A 16,467-nucleotide genomic window follows, 5' to 3' on the forward strand; every position below is an offset into this window, starting at 1 on the left:
CCGAGCGGGTGCTGCCCCATGGCTCCCCACCGCTCCCTGGAGCGGCAGCCGCGAGGGTCCCACCCTGGCTCAGCGGCCGCGCCGATCCCGGACCGGCTCCCGCAGCTCCAGCGCCGCCCCCAGCCCCGCCGCCCAACTGCCCCCAGGGCCCCCCGCCCACGCCGTTTATAGCCCGCGGCCCGCACAGCCCCGCCCCCCTCGTGCCAGCCCAGCCAATCCCAGCGTCCGGCAGCGTCCCCGCCTGCCCGTTCCCGCCCCGCCCGTCCCCAAGAACCCCGCTGTCCCCTCACGCCCCGCTCCCAGGGGCTGCTCCGCTCCCGCCCGCTCTCCGCCTCCCTCCCCTTCTCCCGGGAGAACTCCGGGACGGGACGGGACCGCGGACCTCCCACCCGCCCTCTCAACAGCGCCTGCGGGCACCGCGGCAGCGCAGGCGCGGCTCCGCCGGATCCCGAAGCAAAGGCGCCGAGACCGGCGCCTGAGGGGAAGGCGGGGGACGAGGTGGAGAGGGGGGCGGCTCCGCGCCGCGGTTGAGCGGGCAGAGCTTGCTCGACCGCGGCCCCGTTGAAAGGGCCGCCGCCGCTCCCGCCCCCTCCCCGCCTCCCGGAAGAACTCCCAGACGGGACGTGAGCGCGGAGCTGTGCCACCCGCCCTCCCTGGTCCCAACAGGGCCTGTCGGGGGCTGCGGCAGCGCAGGCGCGGCTCCGGAAGCAAAGGCGCCGGCACCTACAGCGCCTGAGGGGAACGTGGGGAAGGGGGGCGGCGCCGCGCCGCGGCTGAGCGGGCACAGCTTACGGGACCGCGGCCCCATTGAAAGGGCGGGCTACGATTGGACGGAGCGGAGAAAAGCGGGCTGGGAGTGGCGGGCCGGGATCGGACCTGCACGTCGGGAGCGGCAGCCGCGGGAGTCCCGCCCCAGCTCACCGCCGATCTCGCCCCGGCTCCCGCAGCTCCAGCGCCGCTTCCACCTCCGCCGCCGAACTGCCCCCCCCGCTCCCCCCGCCCGCTATTTATAGCCCGCGGCCCGCACAGCCCCGCCCCCCCGTGCCAGCCCAGCCAATCCCCGCCCGCCCGTTCCCGAGAACCCCGCTGGTCCCGCAGGCCCCGCTCCCGGAGCCCCTCCCGCCCGCTCCCCGCCTCCCTCTCCTTCTCCTGGGAGAGCTCCCGGACGGGGCGTGACCGCGGAGCTCCCACCGCCCTTCCGTGGTCCCAGCAGCGCCTGAAGGGAACGGGGGGACGGTGCCGCTCGGAGGGGCCGCGCCGCGGCTGAGCGGGCAGAGCTTGCGGGACCGCTGCCGGATTGAAAAGGTGGGCTGTGATTGGACGGCGCCGAGAAAGGCGGGCCGGGATTGGCGGGCCAGACGCTGCCTCGGGCCCGGATTGGCGGGGCTTGGAGCCCGCGGGGTGGCGGGAGGTGCTCGGGTGGTCAGGAGGAGGGACGAGGGCCGTGTCGGAGGGGCCCTTCCCGCGGGTCCGTGGCCGTCCCGGGTCCCGCTCCCGGGACCCCGTCCCCTGCCCCGCCCCTTGGTCGGGCTGCACCCCCGGGGTCCCGGCCCCAAGGCCCCTGCAGAGCCCCTCGGGGAGCCCCCCACCGGCACACGGGGCGGTTCCGGATCGCGAAGGCGGACTGTGCGGCATGGGGGACCGGGGAGCAGCGGCGACGTGGTGGGCCGGGAGTCGGCGGCGGGGAGCGGGGAGGACGCAGAGCGGCAGTGCGCCTCTGACCGCCTCTCCCCACGCAGCAGTTCTGCTTCTACGGGGACTCAGACTGCCCCGACTGGGTGCTGGCTGAGATCAGCTCCCTGGCCGAAATCTTTTAAGTGCCTGCCCCCACCCCCATCCCCCTGCCTGCCCCAGGCCCGCTGCCCACCCTCCTTCTCCTGCGCAGTCCCCGCTGCTGCTGAAGTTCAGCGCTATTTCAGTACTTGTTCTTCTTGTGTTTCTGAAAAAAAGCTAGAATCAGGATAGCCAAAGCAACATAGAAAGTCTATTCCATCTTCAGCTACATTACAGGGCAAAGGAAATAAGTGATCCTACCCATCAGTGGAACAGGGAAAGAATGAAGATTAAGTCTGTGAGCTATAGAAGAGAAAAATCACACTGTAACAACTTAGAAGATTGCTCCAAGACCACAGTCACAGGAAAAGGGAAGAGAGCCAGGGGCAGAAACTGTAAGGCCAAAAAGATGATGGACACATCTGTGCATCAATCAGGTTCAGAGGTCACTGCATGCCCCAAGCCTAACGAGTTCTCTGGTCTATGTGTATTATACACCTATTAATTACTTGAATAGAAAATTTACAATTGAACTTTCACAAAGGTTACAGAGTGATATCCCTGCACTGACCATTGCAGCTGAGCTTCTGCTACACATTCTGACACGTCAGGTGACTGAATGTTTGCTTGTTTTCTAGGCTCTCCTTACAGTCCATCCAGGACATGAAATATAGAGGGGATTTCTTGAGAGGCAGCTTTTAGACCTCATTCCCTTACCTTCATGGTCAATGCCATCAGCGTCACTCTCCCTCTCTTCTTGCTCTTCATCGAGAGTTCCTCGTGTTAGTATTAGCTCAGAGGGACCCATTGCAGAAGCATCAGGTCCTTGAAGGGAACAGAAACAGCTGTACACAAACCAGCTTGCTAAAGGTAAGGTTTCTATCTGCACAGAAACCCAGCAATGAACACCTGCTCTAAGGGGACAGAAAGCTGCTTGTGGATCCCAGACACAGGACAGACTCCATCAGCACCTACTCGCCTCATCTAAGGAACAGTGCAGCCAACAGCAGAGCTTTCTCATATTCTGATCTGACTGTTTCACCTTTTCTAAAGTATTTCATTATTTCTAGTAGGTCCACTGCTTTAGCTACACAGCGGGGTTTCTTCCAAACCTGTGACTGACACAGGAAGAGCTGAGTGTGACCAACCCCACAGGAACTAAAGCCCCGCTCCTCTAACATGGAGCTGCCTTCACACTTCTGCTGTGAGGACAAAGAAGCACTGTACTACTTCACAAGGCAAACTCTTCAGAAAACTTCTGCAGTAAACTTTATCTTCCTGGGGAGGTACCTGCCACTGTGCTGCCCTGCACACACACGCTGCCCATGTCCTTCCACAAGTGTTCCAGCTGCTCTCTCTTTTGTTTATTTTGAGCTTTCTCCCGTAGACAAAGATTACCTGTGGATTCTGAGAACATTTAAAACATCAGGAGAAGAGAAACCTCACCCAAACCCAGCAGCCTGTCCCCCAGTCAGAGAGCAGAAGTCACTATGCAGGTCTTACATTTCAACTAAGGTTTCACAGAACTTCTGACTAAGCGTGGAAAGCAACCTCCAGTCAGGTGGGATTCTAGGACGTTTTCAGCAGCGCCGGGAAGCCAAACTCTGTGTAGCTGTGCCTGCAGAGAACTGTCCTTTGGACAGCCACAACTCAAGGTGAGCAGAGCTACTGATTTTGGCACTGCAATTCAGTCTTTCTTACTAAGTCAAACTAGTACTCTTCACTGGTGCAGGAAGATACAGGGATAGTCTCAACAAATTCCTTTGGAAATTTATTTTTAAGAACTCTCTATCCATCTGAATGGAAGACACAATCTTATTTCCCAATCATTTTCACACAATTAGCTCAAATATTAGCACTAAACCAGTGAGCAACATCTGTTTTACAAAATCTTTATTTTTGTAAAGATATGCTCCACCACATCTAGGAAAAAAAAGGCAAATGGTGGACTCCTTCAGGACAGGAGTTTTCCCACAGTGAGTATGACTAGTGAATGAAATGTTAGACCCTCTCAACATAAAGGCAATTGTGTGCCTAAAAGTGACCCAAGGTACACTGTTCAGGTGTAAAACAGCTAAAAACACTTACCAGTGTTTTTCTCAGGCGCTCGTATTCTGGACGATACTCTCCGAAAAGGTGAATAAAGGGAGTGCATTCAGTCTGAAAAACACATGATTTGTATTGCATAAGGATCATCCTGGAGGCTCCTTTTTACTCAAAAAAAAAGTTTTCTCTAGGCTTTCATGTTTGAGAGACATTTCAGAAAGACAGTCCTTTTTTCCCCAGATTTGGATTCTGAAACCAATGGATGCAAAATCAATGAACATACTTCATTAAAACAGCAACAATTCAAAACTTGGTATGGAATTACAAGAAAAAAATTACTTCACAGACTTGCTGGCACAGACAGCATTTACTTTTTCACGGAACAGCACAAAAATTCATCTCTGAATAGTTCCTTTTTACTGCTGCTTTTTATGCTGATACTGGACACCCTAAGCTACCTTGGCTATGGCAGCTGTGCACTCCTTCAAATCAAAGGAGCAGACTCATGAATCAGGACCTTCAGGAAGTGGTCACTGGGTCACAGACCAGAAGTTATCCCCTTACCTCTCCTATTCATCTACAGCTTTAGAAAGCTGGGTAAAAATCTCCCCCAGTCCTGTGCCAAACACTGCAGAAACACCAACCACCTGGAAAAGAAAACACACCAGAAGTAGAGAGTAACTGAGCCAGATTTTTAATACAGAAAAAAAAACAAAATAAAAACAAACAAACAAACAACCCCCCACAACGACAACAAAAAAATCAACACCACCGAAAAACCCAACAACAACGAACTACTGATCTAAACCTAACAACACCCATTTAATCAGCACAGTGGCCTAAGAGTGGGCAGTAACACTTCTGCTTCTGTCCAGCCCGCTTTCAAACTCTTCCTCCACCTGCTGTTCATGTTTGTTACTTCTGCTTTTTGGTTGTCGGTGATTTTCTGTTTGGTGAGTTGTTGGGGTATTTTGGGGGGTGTTTCTTTGGGGAAGGAGGTTTGTTTGGTATTTTTTAACACCACAGGGCAATTCAAAAGAAAGGTCAAGTCTTTCTGCTGTTTACTTCTTTATTGTTAATAACCCAAGTTCTCATTCTGCATCTAGGGTTATAAGTGGTTAGCAAGTATCAGTGTACTAGAATTAAAGTGCAAAAGAGACAACAAGAACTGACCTTTTGGCTCTGAAATAGTCTAATACTTTTTATTTAGCCAAAGCACATTTAAAAGGTCCCCAGAACAGCAAGAGAGGGAGAATTGAATCAGTTGCTATGACAATACATTCAAAATGCACATCTACTTTCTAATTTCAACTTGTCTCTCATTACACTTCTGGCCATTTGTTCTGCTTGTATTAAATCAATTCTCTAAAAATACCTTGAATTAAGACTATTACCAGCCAGAATCCTACATGCTCTAACGAAAATTCTCCCTCTTTTTCATAGGCAAGACAGTCTCAACTACTGACTTCCAAATGGAAGACCTTTCCCAACACAGCCTTGCATTTGATCATTAATAGAGTAAATATGCAGACAGCTCTCCAAAGGATTTTAAGCATTAAGGCCAGGCACTGTGCCAATATATATCAATATTTATACTTTCCCTGCACTTCAGTACAAGCTGCCTTTTACTCCCTAATCCTCTCCATACGACCTGCTCTCCATCCAGTGCTCCAACAGTCCTGACAGGCAGGTAAATATGACCTGATCAGCAAATAAGGAACAGGAAGTATGTTAGTTCTGTATATCGGACCACTACAATCCCTTGTGAAATTCTGTATATTGGTCCACATAGGACACTTGCAATATTTTTGTTTTGGCTCTGTTATCATTATCTACATGAATGGAATCAGTTTGTTCCTGTGATATCCACACAGCCAAGAAGGCTTGCTTTTTCTTTAGTAAAAGCTGATGACAAACACAATCAGCTAAAACCTTTAGCACAGACTATGGGATCATTAACAGCCTCCAATGTATAGTTTTGTCAGAGAAACAATTAATTTGTCCTCTCAAAACCTGGCTGAGTGGAAGAACAATCTTCTTCTTGCACAAGCAAATATAAAGGGGTTTTTTGTTCATTTATTTGTTTTTGAGATTCTTTCCCTTCTTCCTACGTAGTACATTGCCCAACTGTACTTGACACTTTCAGAACAAGGAAAATTACCTCAGGTGGGAAATGCTGCAGCAAAGAACACTGCCTCTTACCAGCCTATCTTAGCTTTCATCTTGTGATTAATCACAGTTCAATATTAAATTATTCAGGCTGCCATTCAGTGTGACAAGCTGCAGTGTAATAAGCTACAGTGTGACCTCAACACAGGTCATCAACAGATTACAGTTCCAAAGGGCAGTGCAAAGCCCCTTTACAGAAGGACAGAATGGTGGGGGTTGGACAATACCTCTGGAGATCATCTAGTCCAATCTCTCCTGCTCAAAAAGCGGGATTAGGTAGAATAGGTTGCTCACGACTTTGCCTGAGCAAAAGTGTTTTAAGCATCTCCAGGGATGGAGACTCCACAATTTCTCTGGACCGGTCCAGAGGAGGACTTCTTAAGTTATTGTTTTCAGTGGGAAGGTAGGGACAGAAACAAGCGATCCCAAAACTTCAAACCCATCCCCACAGCGGTCCAGAGCAGCTTGAGCCCAGGCCCCTGCCTTCCCAGGGCCGGGCTCTTCTCTCTGCGAGGCACCCACCAGCCGGGCACTGCCCTGCCCGGTGGCCCCGAGCGCTTCAGGCGCCGGCCCAGCCAACGCCTCGCTCTGCGCGGGCGCCGCTTCCAAAAGCACTACCAAAGAGACACAGCGATCAAAGCAGAAGGACTGCGCTCCCCGCTTTTCTTACCTGCAGGCACACACAGCACAGCATGTTAGACAGAAAAGCCACAGGGTTAGTCCTGCCAGAGGTGTCCGGCACACCCACGGCGACCGAAGGAAAAGAGGGAGCCTGGGAACACGGAGTAAAAGACACCTTAATTAGGACTACACCGAGCACTAGCCAGGTCATTCCCACAGACAGCTTCACCGTCCAGTCACACAAAAAGCACTGACCTACCAGGGCCTCAGTTAGGATGGCTCCTGACGCTGACACCTCCGTTTGCCCCGGGGGGTCAAGAAGAACATCCCTGGGAAGAAGTCACCCTGAACAACAAAAAGGCAAAATTAGTGAAGCACGGGGTCCTCTTCTGACTAGATTGCCACCAGCATTCCATAGCAAATGCCACGACTATTCTGTTACAGACGAGAAAACCCTGTACTCCCAAACAAACAGCCAGGAGATTTATGGGCACGCCTGAAAATTTCCTGTGAGGAACTTTTTGTAACTAAGGAGCAGGTGCTGTCTCGAGTTGAAGGCATCAATTTGACAGACACTTAGTACAGCAAACTCTTCAGCAGAGCAATTAATTGCTGTCTATTTGAACAGCAGGGGAGAGAAAATGACAGTCTAAGGGAAGACAAGAAAAGTAGAACTGGAATCAGCAGCCTTTTCTTCCATCTCTCCCCGAGAAAGTCGTGTTTCTCTATTCTAATAATTCTATGCCCTTTTCTACACGAAACTTAGACCAAGGCTGAAAAAACAACTAGAAAAACACGGAGAGAAACTTTTTAGAATTTCACGTGATTTTCCCAAACCGATCCCAGAAAAGCAGAACTCGGTAGAATGTACTCAGCTCGAGGCCTTTGGTCTTTTTTTCCCCTCACCCCCCCCTTTGGCGAGACCCGCGGCGCCTTTCGCGCGTCCGGGCCTTTCTTCCCTAAAACCTGCCCTTGCCTAGGAAAAGCTGAGCAGTTCACAGAGTTGCTGTTTCCAGCCCAGCTTCCCAAAGGATTTCTCTCTCCCGGCAGCACAGACAGGGTCCCCGAGGCAGCGCAGACCCTCCCCGCGGGGGGGTGTGGTGCGTGTGCAATGCCAGGGCACATCCGAACCCGGCCCTGCGGCGGCACGCAGGTGCGAGTTTCTCCGCAGAGGCGGGAAACTTGCCTGTCGCTTCCCCGGCCTGCAGTCCCCGATGGCCGCGGGAGAGGCAGAAGAGCGGCCGCGCCCTGCCCCGCCGCTCCCAGCTTACCCCGGGGACGATCTCCCGGGACGACACCCCCCCCAGCTGCTTCTCCCTGCAACCCCTCCGGCAGGCGCAGCTGCCCTGGGATTTCATGCCCCTTGTGTCTCTTGCGAGCTCAACGAGCGAACAAAGGGGTCCTGCAAGATCCGCTTCCTCTGTCCCTGAGGCAGCACAGACCCTCCCCGCGGGGGGTGGCGATGCCAGGGCACATCCGAGCCCGGCCCTGCCGCTCTCGCCGCCCCTTCTCCTAGCGGCGGCACGCAGGTGCGAGTGTCTCCGCAGAGGCGAGAAAGCTGCCCGTCGCTTCCCCTGCCTGCAGGCCCCGATGGCCGCGGGAGAGGCAGAAGAGCGGCCGCCGCCCCCCCGCCGGGCCCCCGCTTACCCCGGCGACGATCTCCTGCAGAGCCCGACGTCGGATCTGCCGCCGTGGGTCGCTTCCGGGGGGGGAAGGCGGCGGCGCAGCCCCGACAGCATCTCCGGGGCACGGCGGGACCGACCGGGAGCGGAGCGGAGCGGAACGGAACGGAACGGGGGGGGCGGGGTTCGCGCCGCGGCCGCCTGGGATCGTCGCGCGTGCGCGGCGCGCCGCGGCGCGAGAGGGGTCTGCCCGCGCCGGTGCCTGCCGCCGCCCGCGAACCTACCGCCCGCGCCCGGCGCCGCCGAGCCCCCCGCCCCGTCCCCACAGCGGGAAGCGGCGCGGCGAGACGGCGCTGCGGGCGCGGGGCGGGGGTCCGGGTCGCGGCGGAGGTCAGGCAACAGGATAGACGCCTCTCTGAGGCGAGGGGGCCTCTCGCCGCCATCTTTAGTGTGGCCTCGGCTAAGTTCCGGTCGTGGCGGCGCCATCTTGAGTGTGGCGTCGGGGCGAACTTCCTGGCCGGGGCCGCCATCTTTAGTGTGGTCGTTCCGGTCCTGGCGGCGCCATCTTTACTGTGGGCTTGGCGGACTTCCTGGCCGGGGCCGCCATCTTTGGTGTGGTCGTTCCGGTCCTGGCGGCGCCATCTTTACTGTGGGCTTGGCGGACTGCCGGGCCGGGGCTTTGGAGGACTTCCGGTCGCTCTCTACTTCCGGTGACCGAGTTTACCCAAATTAGCGTCCCTCCTCGCTAATTTCTGCGCTTTCGCCCCAAAAAATCTTCGTGTTATTCCCCCCACACACACCCCGGGAGAGACGGGAGACCGCGAGTCCCGCCCTGCCGCCGGAACCGGCCCTTAACTCGAGCAGGGAGCGCTGCACCGCCACGAGAGCCACTGCGCATGCGTCGCCGGTCCCTCTCCTGGCTGCCCTTACTTACCACGTGATCGCCGGCGTCTTGCCAACGACTGCGCACGCGCCGCCGTCGCCACCTTGCCTGCCCCCCCACCCCGCCGCCCGACCGCCCGGCTTCGCTTTCTTACTGCGGCTCCCCCTCCGCTTTTTCGGCTCCCTGGGGTTCCCCCACCCGCATTTTGGGGTCCCCGTCTCACATTTTAGGGGTGATGACCCCGCAATTTACGGGTCGGGGGCCGGGAGGAGAGGAAACGGGGTGCCCAAGAAGGGGTTTCTTTTTTTTTTTTTTTTTCTCTTTTATTTCATTTTCATTTTATTTCCTTTTTAGGTTTTTTGCCTTTTTTTTTAATTTTATTTTGTTTTTTATATTTCCTTTTTTATTTCGTTTATTTTTTATTCTCTTTATTTTTCATTTTCTCTCCCAGTGCTCCCCAGTAACACCCAGTGCTCCCCAACAACCCCCAGCAACACCCAGTGCTCCCCAGTGCACCCCAGTAACACCCAGTGCTCCTCAACAACCCCCAGCAACACCCAGTGCTCCCCAGTAAACACCCAGTGCCCCCCAACAACCCCCAGGAACACCCAGTGCTCCCCAAAAATTGACCCAAAACCGACCCAAATCACCCCAAAAGCTGACCCAAAACTGACCCCAAAACCTGACCCCAATCATCCCAAAAGCTGACCCAAAACTGACCCCAATCATCCCAAAAGCTGACCCAAAACTGACCCAAATCACCCCAAACAGTGACCCCAAACTGACCCCAAAAACTGACCCAAATCATCCCCAAAACTGACCCAAAACTCTGCATTTATTTGGCATCATTTCCTCTCAAAAACAACATCTCCGATTTAGTTGATTGCTAAAGCCATCATTTTAAAATCATCCCAGGAATCAAAAGGGACTGGAAAACACACACAAATCATTCCTGCACCCACCAAATCATTAGGAATTGGAACCCGATTCCCTCATCTCTCTCCTTGTGCTTCTTGGCTGGAAAACCTGATGATCCCCGCTGGCTATTTTAGGCTGCTTTTCTTCCACAGCTCCTTTCCTCCCGGCTGAAACCTCCTGGCATATTCAGGGCTTACCTGGAGGGAAGCCCCTCTGAGGTATTTCCTCTCGCGGCAATTCTGTGGGATGAAGAAGTAAAAAAAGCACGTCAAGAGCTCCTTCGCCCCCCTTCCCTCGCATACACCCTCCCAGTTTGTCCTTGGCAGCTCCATCCCCCCGGCACCCGCACCCGACGCTTCGGCTCCGCTGGGAAAGGGACAGCAAGTGCAGAAGCAAGTCCAGTGCTGGGCAGGGGCTCCCTGGGGAACGGCACTTCAGTGCTTTAGTCCGTGGCCTTTCCTGCTGCCCTCCCTCCCGGAGGCAGAGGATGACCCAGCCCTTGTTTCTCCCACGCTCGCAGACCCAGGTCCTGCTCCTTTGGCCCCACTTTTCTTAGCAGACCCGGCATCATTTCCCAGGGTCCCCAGGAAACTTCTGCACTTGTCCCATTGCTGAGTGCAGAGCACAGGGCGAGGGAAGGACAAATTTCTCGGCACCCACCCCCTGGAATTTTCCTTCTCCGCAGCACGCTCCCGTTCCCGCTGTCGCTGGAGGTGCCCGCACGAGTCCTCCTTCTCCCAGCACCTCAGAGAATGTCCTCTTCACCCGGGTCCTGCTTACCGGCGTCCAACAAAACACGCTGACGACATTTTTCAGGATGCCAGTGGAGAGATATTAGAGCACACTGCACAGGGAAGCTGAGCCTGCCCCATCCCTGCAAGTGTTCCAGGCCAGGCTGGACGGGACTGGGAGCAACCGGGGACAGTGGAAGGTGTCCCTGCCCACGGAAGGCAGGCTGGCCTTTGAAGGGCCCCTTCAAACCAAATCGCTCTGGGATTCCCCTCCAAAATCGCTCCCCAAGAGACACAGCGAGCAAAGCAGAGGGACTGCACTCCCAGCTTTTCTTACCTGCAGGCACACACAGCACAGCACAGCACAGCACAGCACGTTGGACAGAAAAGCCACGGGGTTAGTCCTGCCAGAGGCGTCCGGCACACCCACGGCGACCGAAGGAAAACAGGGAGCCTGGGAACACGGAGAAAAAGACACCTTAATTAGGACCACACCGAGCACTAGCCAGGTCATTCCCACAGCTTCACTGTCCAGTCCCACAAAAAGCACTCACCGAGGCCTCAGGTAGGATGGCTCCTGCCGCTGACCAGGTGAATACCTCCCTGGAAGCCCGCTCCGCTCCTGCCAGGCACTGGGGCTCACCCAGGGGGGCTTTGCCAAGCAGCCAATGGAAATTAAAATTACAGCCTGGGCAAAGGCGCTTCCCGCAGGACCGCTCCTGGCCGAGGCCACCGGTCCGTGCAAGTCAGACCACTGACCAGCCGGGGGGATTTTTGGGGGCACGCTTCCAGCTTTTATTCTCCAGAAGCTCCAGTTCTTTCTGGCACCGCTTGCTTCAGTCTTCCCCTGTTGGAAGAGGTCACTTAAGGCTTTCGAGGGGCCAGATTGCCAAAGCCCGGCCGGTCCATTCCCACGAGGAAAGGTAGCTTTGTCTTGGACAGGATACTGGGGGGGAGACACAAAATAAAAGTTTAATTTAAAACAACTGCCTAGAAGAGAAAGCAATTCAAACATAAGGCAGACAAGACTCGTGCAAATCTGAATCCATTTGGCTTCAAAGGAGAATTATTTCCCTCTGCACCTAACAGAATGTCATTTCACCCGGGTCCTGCTTACCATCGTTGAACAAAACACGCTGACAAAATTTTTCCTGATGCCAGTGGAGAGATATTAGAGCACACTGCACAGGGAAGCTGAGCCTGCCCCATCCCTGCAAGTGTTCCAGGCCAGGCTGGACGGGACTGGGAGCATTCAGCCGGGGATGAGAGCGGAAGGTGTCCCTGCCCACGGAAGGCAGGCTGGCCTTTGAAGGTCCCCTTCAAACCAAATCGCTCTGGGATTCCCCTCCAAAATCACTACCCAAGAGACACAGCAAGCAAAGCAGAAGGACTGCGCTCCCAGCTTTTCTTACCTGCAGGCACACACAGCACAGCACGTTGGACAGAAAAGCCACGGGGTTAGCCCTGCCAGAGGCGTCCGGCACACCCACGGCGACCGAAGGGAAGGAGGGAGCCTGGGAACACGGAGTAAAAGACACTTTAATTAGGACCACACCGAGCACTAGCCAGGTCATTCACACAGCTTCACTGTCCAGTCACACAGAAAGCACTCACCGAGGCCTCAGTTAGGATGGCTCCTGACGCTGACCAGGTGAATACCTCCATTTGCCCCGGGGGGTCAAGAATAACATCCCTGGGAAGAAGTCACCCCCAACAACAAAAAGGCAAAATTAGTGAAGCACGGGGTCCTCTTCTGACTAGATTGCCACCAGCATTCCATAGCAAATGCCACGACTGTTCTGTTACAGACGAGAAAACCCTGTTCTCCCAAACAAACAGCCAGGAGATTTATGGGCACGCCTGAAAATTTCCGTGAGGAACTTTTTGTAACTAAGGAGCAGGTGCTATCTTGAGTTGAAGGCATCAATTTGACAGACACTTAGTACAGCAAACTCTTCAGCAGAGCAATTAATTGCTGTCTATTTGAACAGCAGGGGAGAGAAAATGACAGTCTAATAGAAGACAAGAAAAGCAGAACTGCAATCAGCAGCCTTTTCTTCCATCTCTCCCGAGAAAGTCTAGTTTGTCTGTTCTAATAATTCTATGCCCTTTTCTACATGAAACTTAGACCAAGGCTGAAAAAACAACTAGAAAACACGGAGAGAAGCTTTTTAGAATTTCACGTGATTTTCCCAAACCGACCCCAGAAAAGCAGAATTCGGTAGAATGTACTCACCTCGAGGCCTTTGGTCTTTTTTTCCATAAGCTTCGTCACCTGATTGAAAAAGCAGAGTAGACTCGGTATTTAGGCTCACAACAGGAAAACCTCCCCTTCGTTTCCTCAAAGAAACTCCATTAATCTGCACAGCTGCAGGCGCGTCTCCAGCTGTTAAAGCCTTTCAGCTTTTCAGAGGGTGAGAATGCCCTGCTAAGGAAGGCTGAAAAATGCTGGGAGCCTGCCCAGGTCAAAGAGCCCCTTGATGTTGTCTGTGTTCCAGTCCCTGGCTAAAGAAAGGGCAGAACCACCGCAGGTGTTGCTTGCCTTTTCCCTACGAGGTTTTGCCAGGCGCTGGGCCAGCCCGGGCACTGCGGGGGAAGGCCGGCAGTGGCCAAAGCCCGCCGCTTTCCCAGGGCAAGCGTCGCTTGCGAGAGCGCCCCCGAGCGCCGGGCCCTGCCTCACAGTCGCCGCCTGGCGGACACGGCCGGGAGCGGCACTGCAGCCGCGCGCGGCGCTGCAGCCGCGCGCCCCCCCCCCCTTGGCGAGACCCGCGGCGCCTTTCGCGCGTCCGGGCCTTTCTTCCCCAAAACCTGCCCTTGCCTAGGAAAAGCTGAGCAGTTCACAGAGTTGCTGTTTCCAGCCCAGCTTCCCAAAGGATTTCTCTCTCCCGGCAGCACAGACAGGGTCCCCGAGGCAGCGCAGACCCTCCCCGCGGGGGGGTGTGGTGCGTGTGCAATGCCAGGGCACATCCGAACCCGGCCCTGCGGCGGCACGCAGGTGCGAGTTTCTCCGCAGAGGCGAGAAACTTGCCGGTCGCTTCCCCGGCCTGCAGTCCCCGATGGCCGCGGGAGAGGCAGAAGAGCGGCCGCGCCCACCCGCCGCGCCCAGCTTACCCCCGGGGACGATCTCCGTCGGATCTGCCGCCGTGGGTCGCTTCCGGGGGGGGGGAGAAGGTGGCGGCGCAGCCCCGATAGCATCTCCAGGGCACGGCGGGAGCGGGAGCGGGAGCGGGAGCGGAGCGGGGCGAGCGGGCGGCGCGGCGCCCCCTGGGGTCCTCGCGCGGCCCCCCCCACCCCGCCGCCTGGGGTCCTCGCGCGCCGCGGCTCCGAGACGGGGGCTGCCGCACCGGTGCCTGCCGCCGCCCACGAACCTGCCGCCCGCGCCCGGCGCCGCCGAGCCCCCCGCCCCGTCCCCACAGCGGGAAGCGGCGCGGCGAGACGGCGCTGCGGGCGCGGGGCGGGGGTCCGGGTCGCGGCGGAGGTCAGGCAACAGGATAGACGCCTCTCTGAGGCGAGGGGGCCTCTCGCCGCCATCTTTAGTGTGGCCTCGGCTAAGTTCCGGTCGTGGCGGCGCCATCTTGAGTGTGGCGTCGGGGCGAACTTCCGGGCCGGGGCCGCCATCTTTAGTGTGGTCGTTCCGGTCCTGGCGGCGCCATCTTTACTGTGGTCTTGGCGGACTTCCGGGCCGGGGCCGCCATCTTTAGTGTGGTCGTTCCGGTCCTGGCGGCGCCATCTTTACTGTGGGCTTGGCGGACTTCCGGGCCGGGACCGCCATCTTTAGTGTGGTCGTTCCGGTCCTGGCGGCGCCATCTTTACTGTGGGCCTGGCGGACTTCCGGGCCGGGGCCTTGGAGGACTTCCGGTCGCTCTCTACTTCCGGTGACCGAGTTTACCCAAATTACCGGCCCTCCTCGCTAATTTCTGCGCTTTCGCCCCAAAAAATCTTCGTGTTATTCCCCCCACACACACCCCGGGAGAGACGGGAGACCGCGAGCCCCGCCCTGCCGCCGGAACCGGCCCTTAACTCGAGCAGGGAGCGCTGCACCGCCACGAGAGCCACTGCGCATGCGTCGCCGGTCCCTCTTCTGGCTGCCCTTACTTACCACGTGATCGCCGGCGTCTTGCCAACGACTGCGCACGCGCCGCCGTCGCCACCTTGCCTGCCGCCCCACCCCGCCGCCCGACCGCCCGGCTTCGCTTTCTTACTGCGGCTCCCCCTCCGCTTTTTCGGCTCCCTGGGGTTCCCCCACCCGCATTTTGGGGTCCCCGTCTCACATTTTAGGGGTGATGACCCCGCAATTTACGGGTCGGGGGCCGGGAGGAGAGGAAACGGGGTGCCCAAGAAGGGGTTTCTTTTTTTGTTTTTTTTTTCTCTTTTATTTCATTTTCATTTTATTTCCTTTTTAGGTTTTTTGCCTTTTTTTTTAATTTTATTTTGTTTTTTATATTTCCTTTTTTATTTCGTTTATTTTTTATTCTCTTTATTTTTCATTTTCTCTCCCAGTGCTCCCCAGTAACACCCAGTGCTCCCCAACAACCCCCAGCAACACCCAGTGCTCCCCAGTGCACCCCAGTAACACCCAGTGCTCCTCAACAACCCCCAGCAACACCCAGTGCTCCCCAGTAAACACCCAGTGCTCCCCAACAACCCCCAGGAACACCCAGTGCTCCCCAAAAATTGACCCAAAACCGACCCAAATCACCCCAAAAGCTGACCCAAAACTGACCCCAAAACCTGACCCAAATCATCCCAAAAGCTGACCCAAAACTGACCCCAATCATCCCAAAAGCTGACCCAAAACTGACCCAAATCACCCCAAACAGTGACCCCAAACTGACCCCAAAAACTGACCCAAATCATCCCCAAAACTGACCCAAAACTCTGCATTTATTTGGCACCATTTCCTCTCAGAAACAACATCTCCGATTTAGTTGATTGCTAAAGCCATCATTTTAAAATCATCCCAGGAATCAAAAGGGACTGGAAAACACACAGAAATCATTCCTGCACCCACCAAATCATTAGGAATTGGAACCCGATTCCCTCATCTCTCTCCTTGTGCTTCTTGGCTGGAAAACCTGATGATCCCCGCTGGCTATTTTTAGGCTGCTTTTCTTCCACAGCTCCTTTCCTCCCGGCTGAAACCTCCTGGCATATTCAGGGCTTACCTGGAGGGAAGCCCCTCTGAAGTATTTCCTCTCGTGGCAATTCTGTGGGATGAAGAAGGAAAAAAAGCACGTCAAGAGCTCCTTCTCCCCCCTTCCCTCGCAAACACCCTCCCAGTTTGTCCTTGGCAGCTCCATGCCCCCGGCACCCGCACCCGACGCTTCGGCTCCGCGGGGAAAGGGACAGCAAGTGCACAAGCAAGTTCAGTGCTGGGCAGGGGCTCCCTGGGGAACGGCACTTCAGTGCTTTAGTCCGTGGCCTTTCCTGCTGCCCTCCCTCCCGGAGGCAGAGGATGACCCGGCCCTTGTTTCTCCCACGCTCGCAGACCCAGGTCCTGCTCCTTTGGCCCCACTTTTCTTAGCAGACCCGGCATCATTTCCCAGGGTCCCCAGGAAACTTCTGCACTTGACCCATTGCTGAGTGCAGAGCACAGGGCGAGGGAAGGACAAATTTCTCGGCACCCACCCCCTGGAATTTTCCTTCTCCGCAGCACGCTCCCGTTCCCGCTGTCTCTGGAGGTGCCCGCACGAGTCCTCCTCGT

The 16,467-nt window shown here is 55.9% G+C and overlaps 2 long non-coding RNA genes across 4 annotated transcripts; both read right to left on the reverse strand.

The window, feature by feature from the left end:
* Positions 1 to 1,962: 1,962 nt before the first annotated feature.
* LOC113998765 lies at positions 1,963 to 6,551 on the reverse strand. 2 transcript variants are annotated; one of them, XR_005565762.1, is made up of 3 exons: positions 4,384 to 6,550; positions 3,862 to 3,933; positions 1,963 to 2,598 (listed from the first exon to the last, which is right to left on the reverse strand). It is a non-coding gene; the product is annotated as an uncharacterized LOC113998765 (long non-coding RNA). The 2 variants fall into 2 exon arrangements; XR_005565761.1 differs by lacking the exon at positions 1,963 to 2,598 and adding an exon at positions 3,187 to 3,406 and having other exon boundaries at positions 4,384 to 6,551.
* A 168-nt stretch (positions 6,552 to 6,719) lies between these two features.
* On the reverse strand, positions 6,720 to 13,041 carry LOC120324442. 2 transcript variants are annotated; one of them, XR_005565759.1, is made up of 3 exons: positions 13,000 to 13,041; positions 6,869 to 6,954; positions 6,720 to 6,760 (listed from the first exon to the last, which is right to left on the reverse strand). It is a non-coding gene; the product is annotated as an uncharacterized LOC120324442 (long non-coding RNA). The 2 variants fall into 2 exon arrangements; XR_005565760.1 differs by having other exon boundaries at positions 6,865 to 6,954.
* Between the last annotated feature and the right edge of the window lie 3,426 nt (positions 13,042 to 16,467).

Source organism: Pipra filicauda, unplaced genomic scaffold (assembly GCF_003945595.2).
Source record: "Pipra filicauda isolate LSUMZ 115617 unplaced genomic scaffold, ASM394559v2 scaffold537_size357629_pilon, whole genome shotgun sequence".
In the NCBI taxonomy this organism is placed as follows: Eukaryota; Metazoa; Chordata; class Aves; order Passeriformes; family Pipridae; genus Pipra; species Pipra filicauda.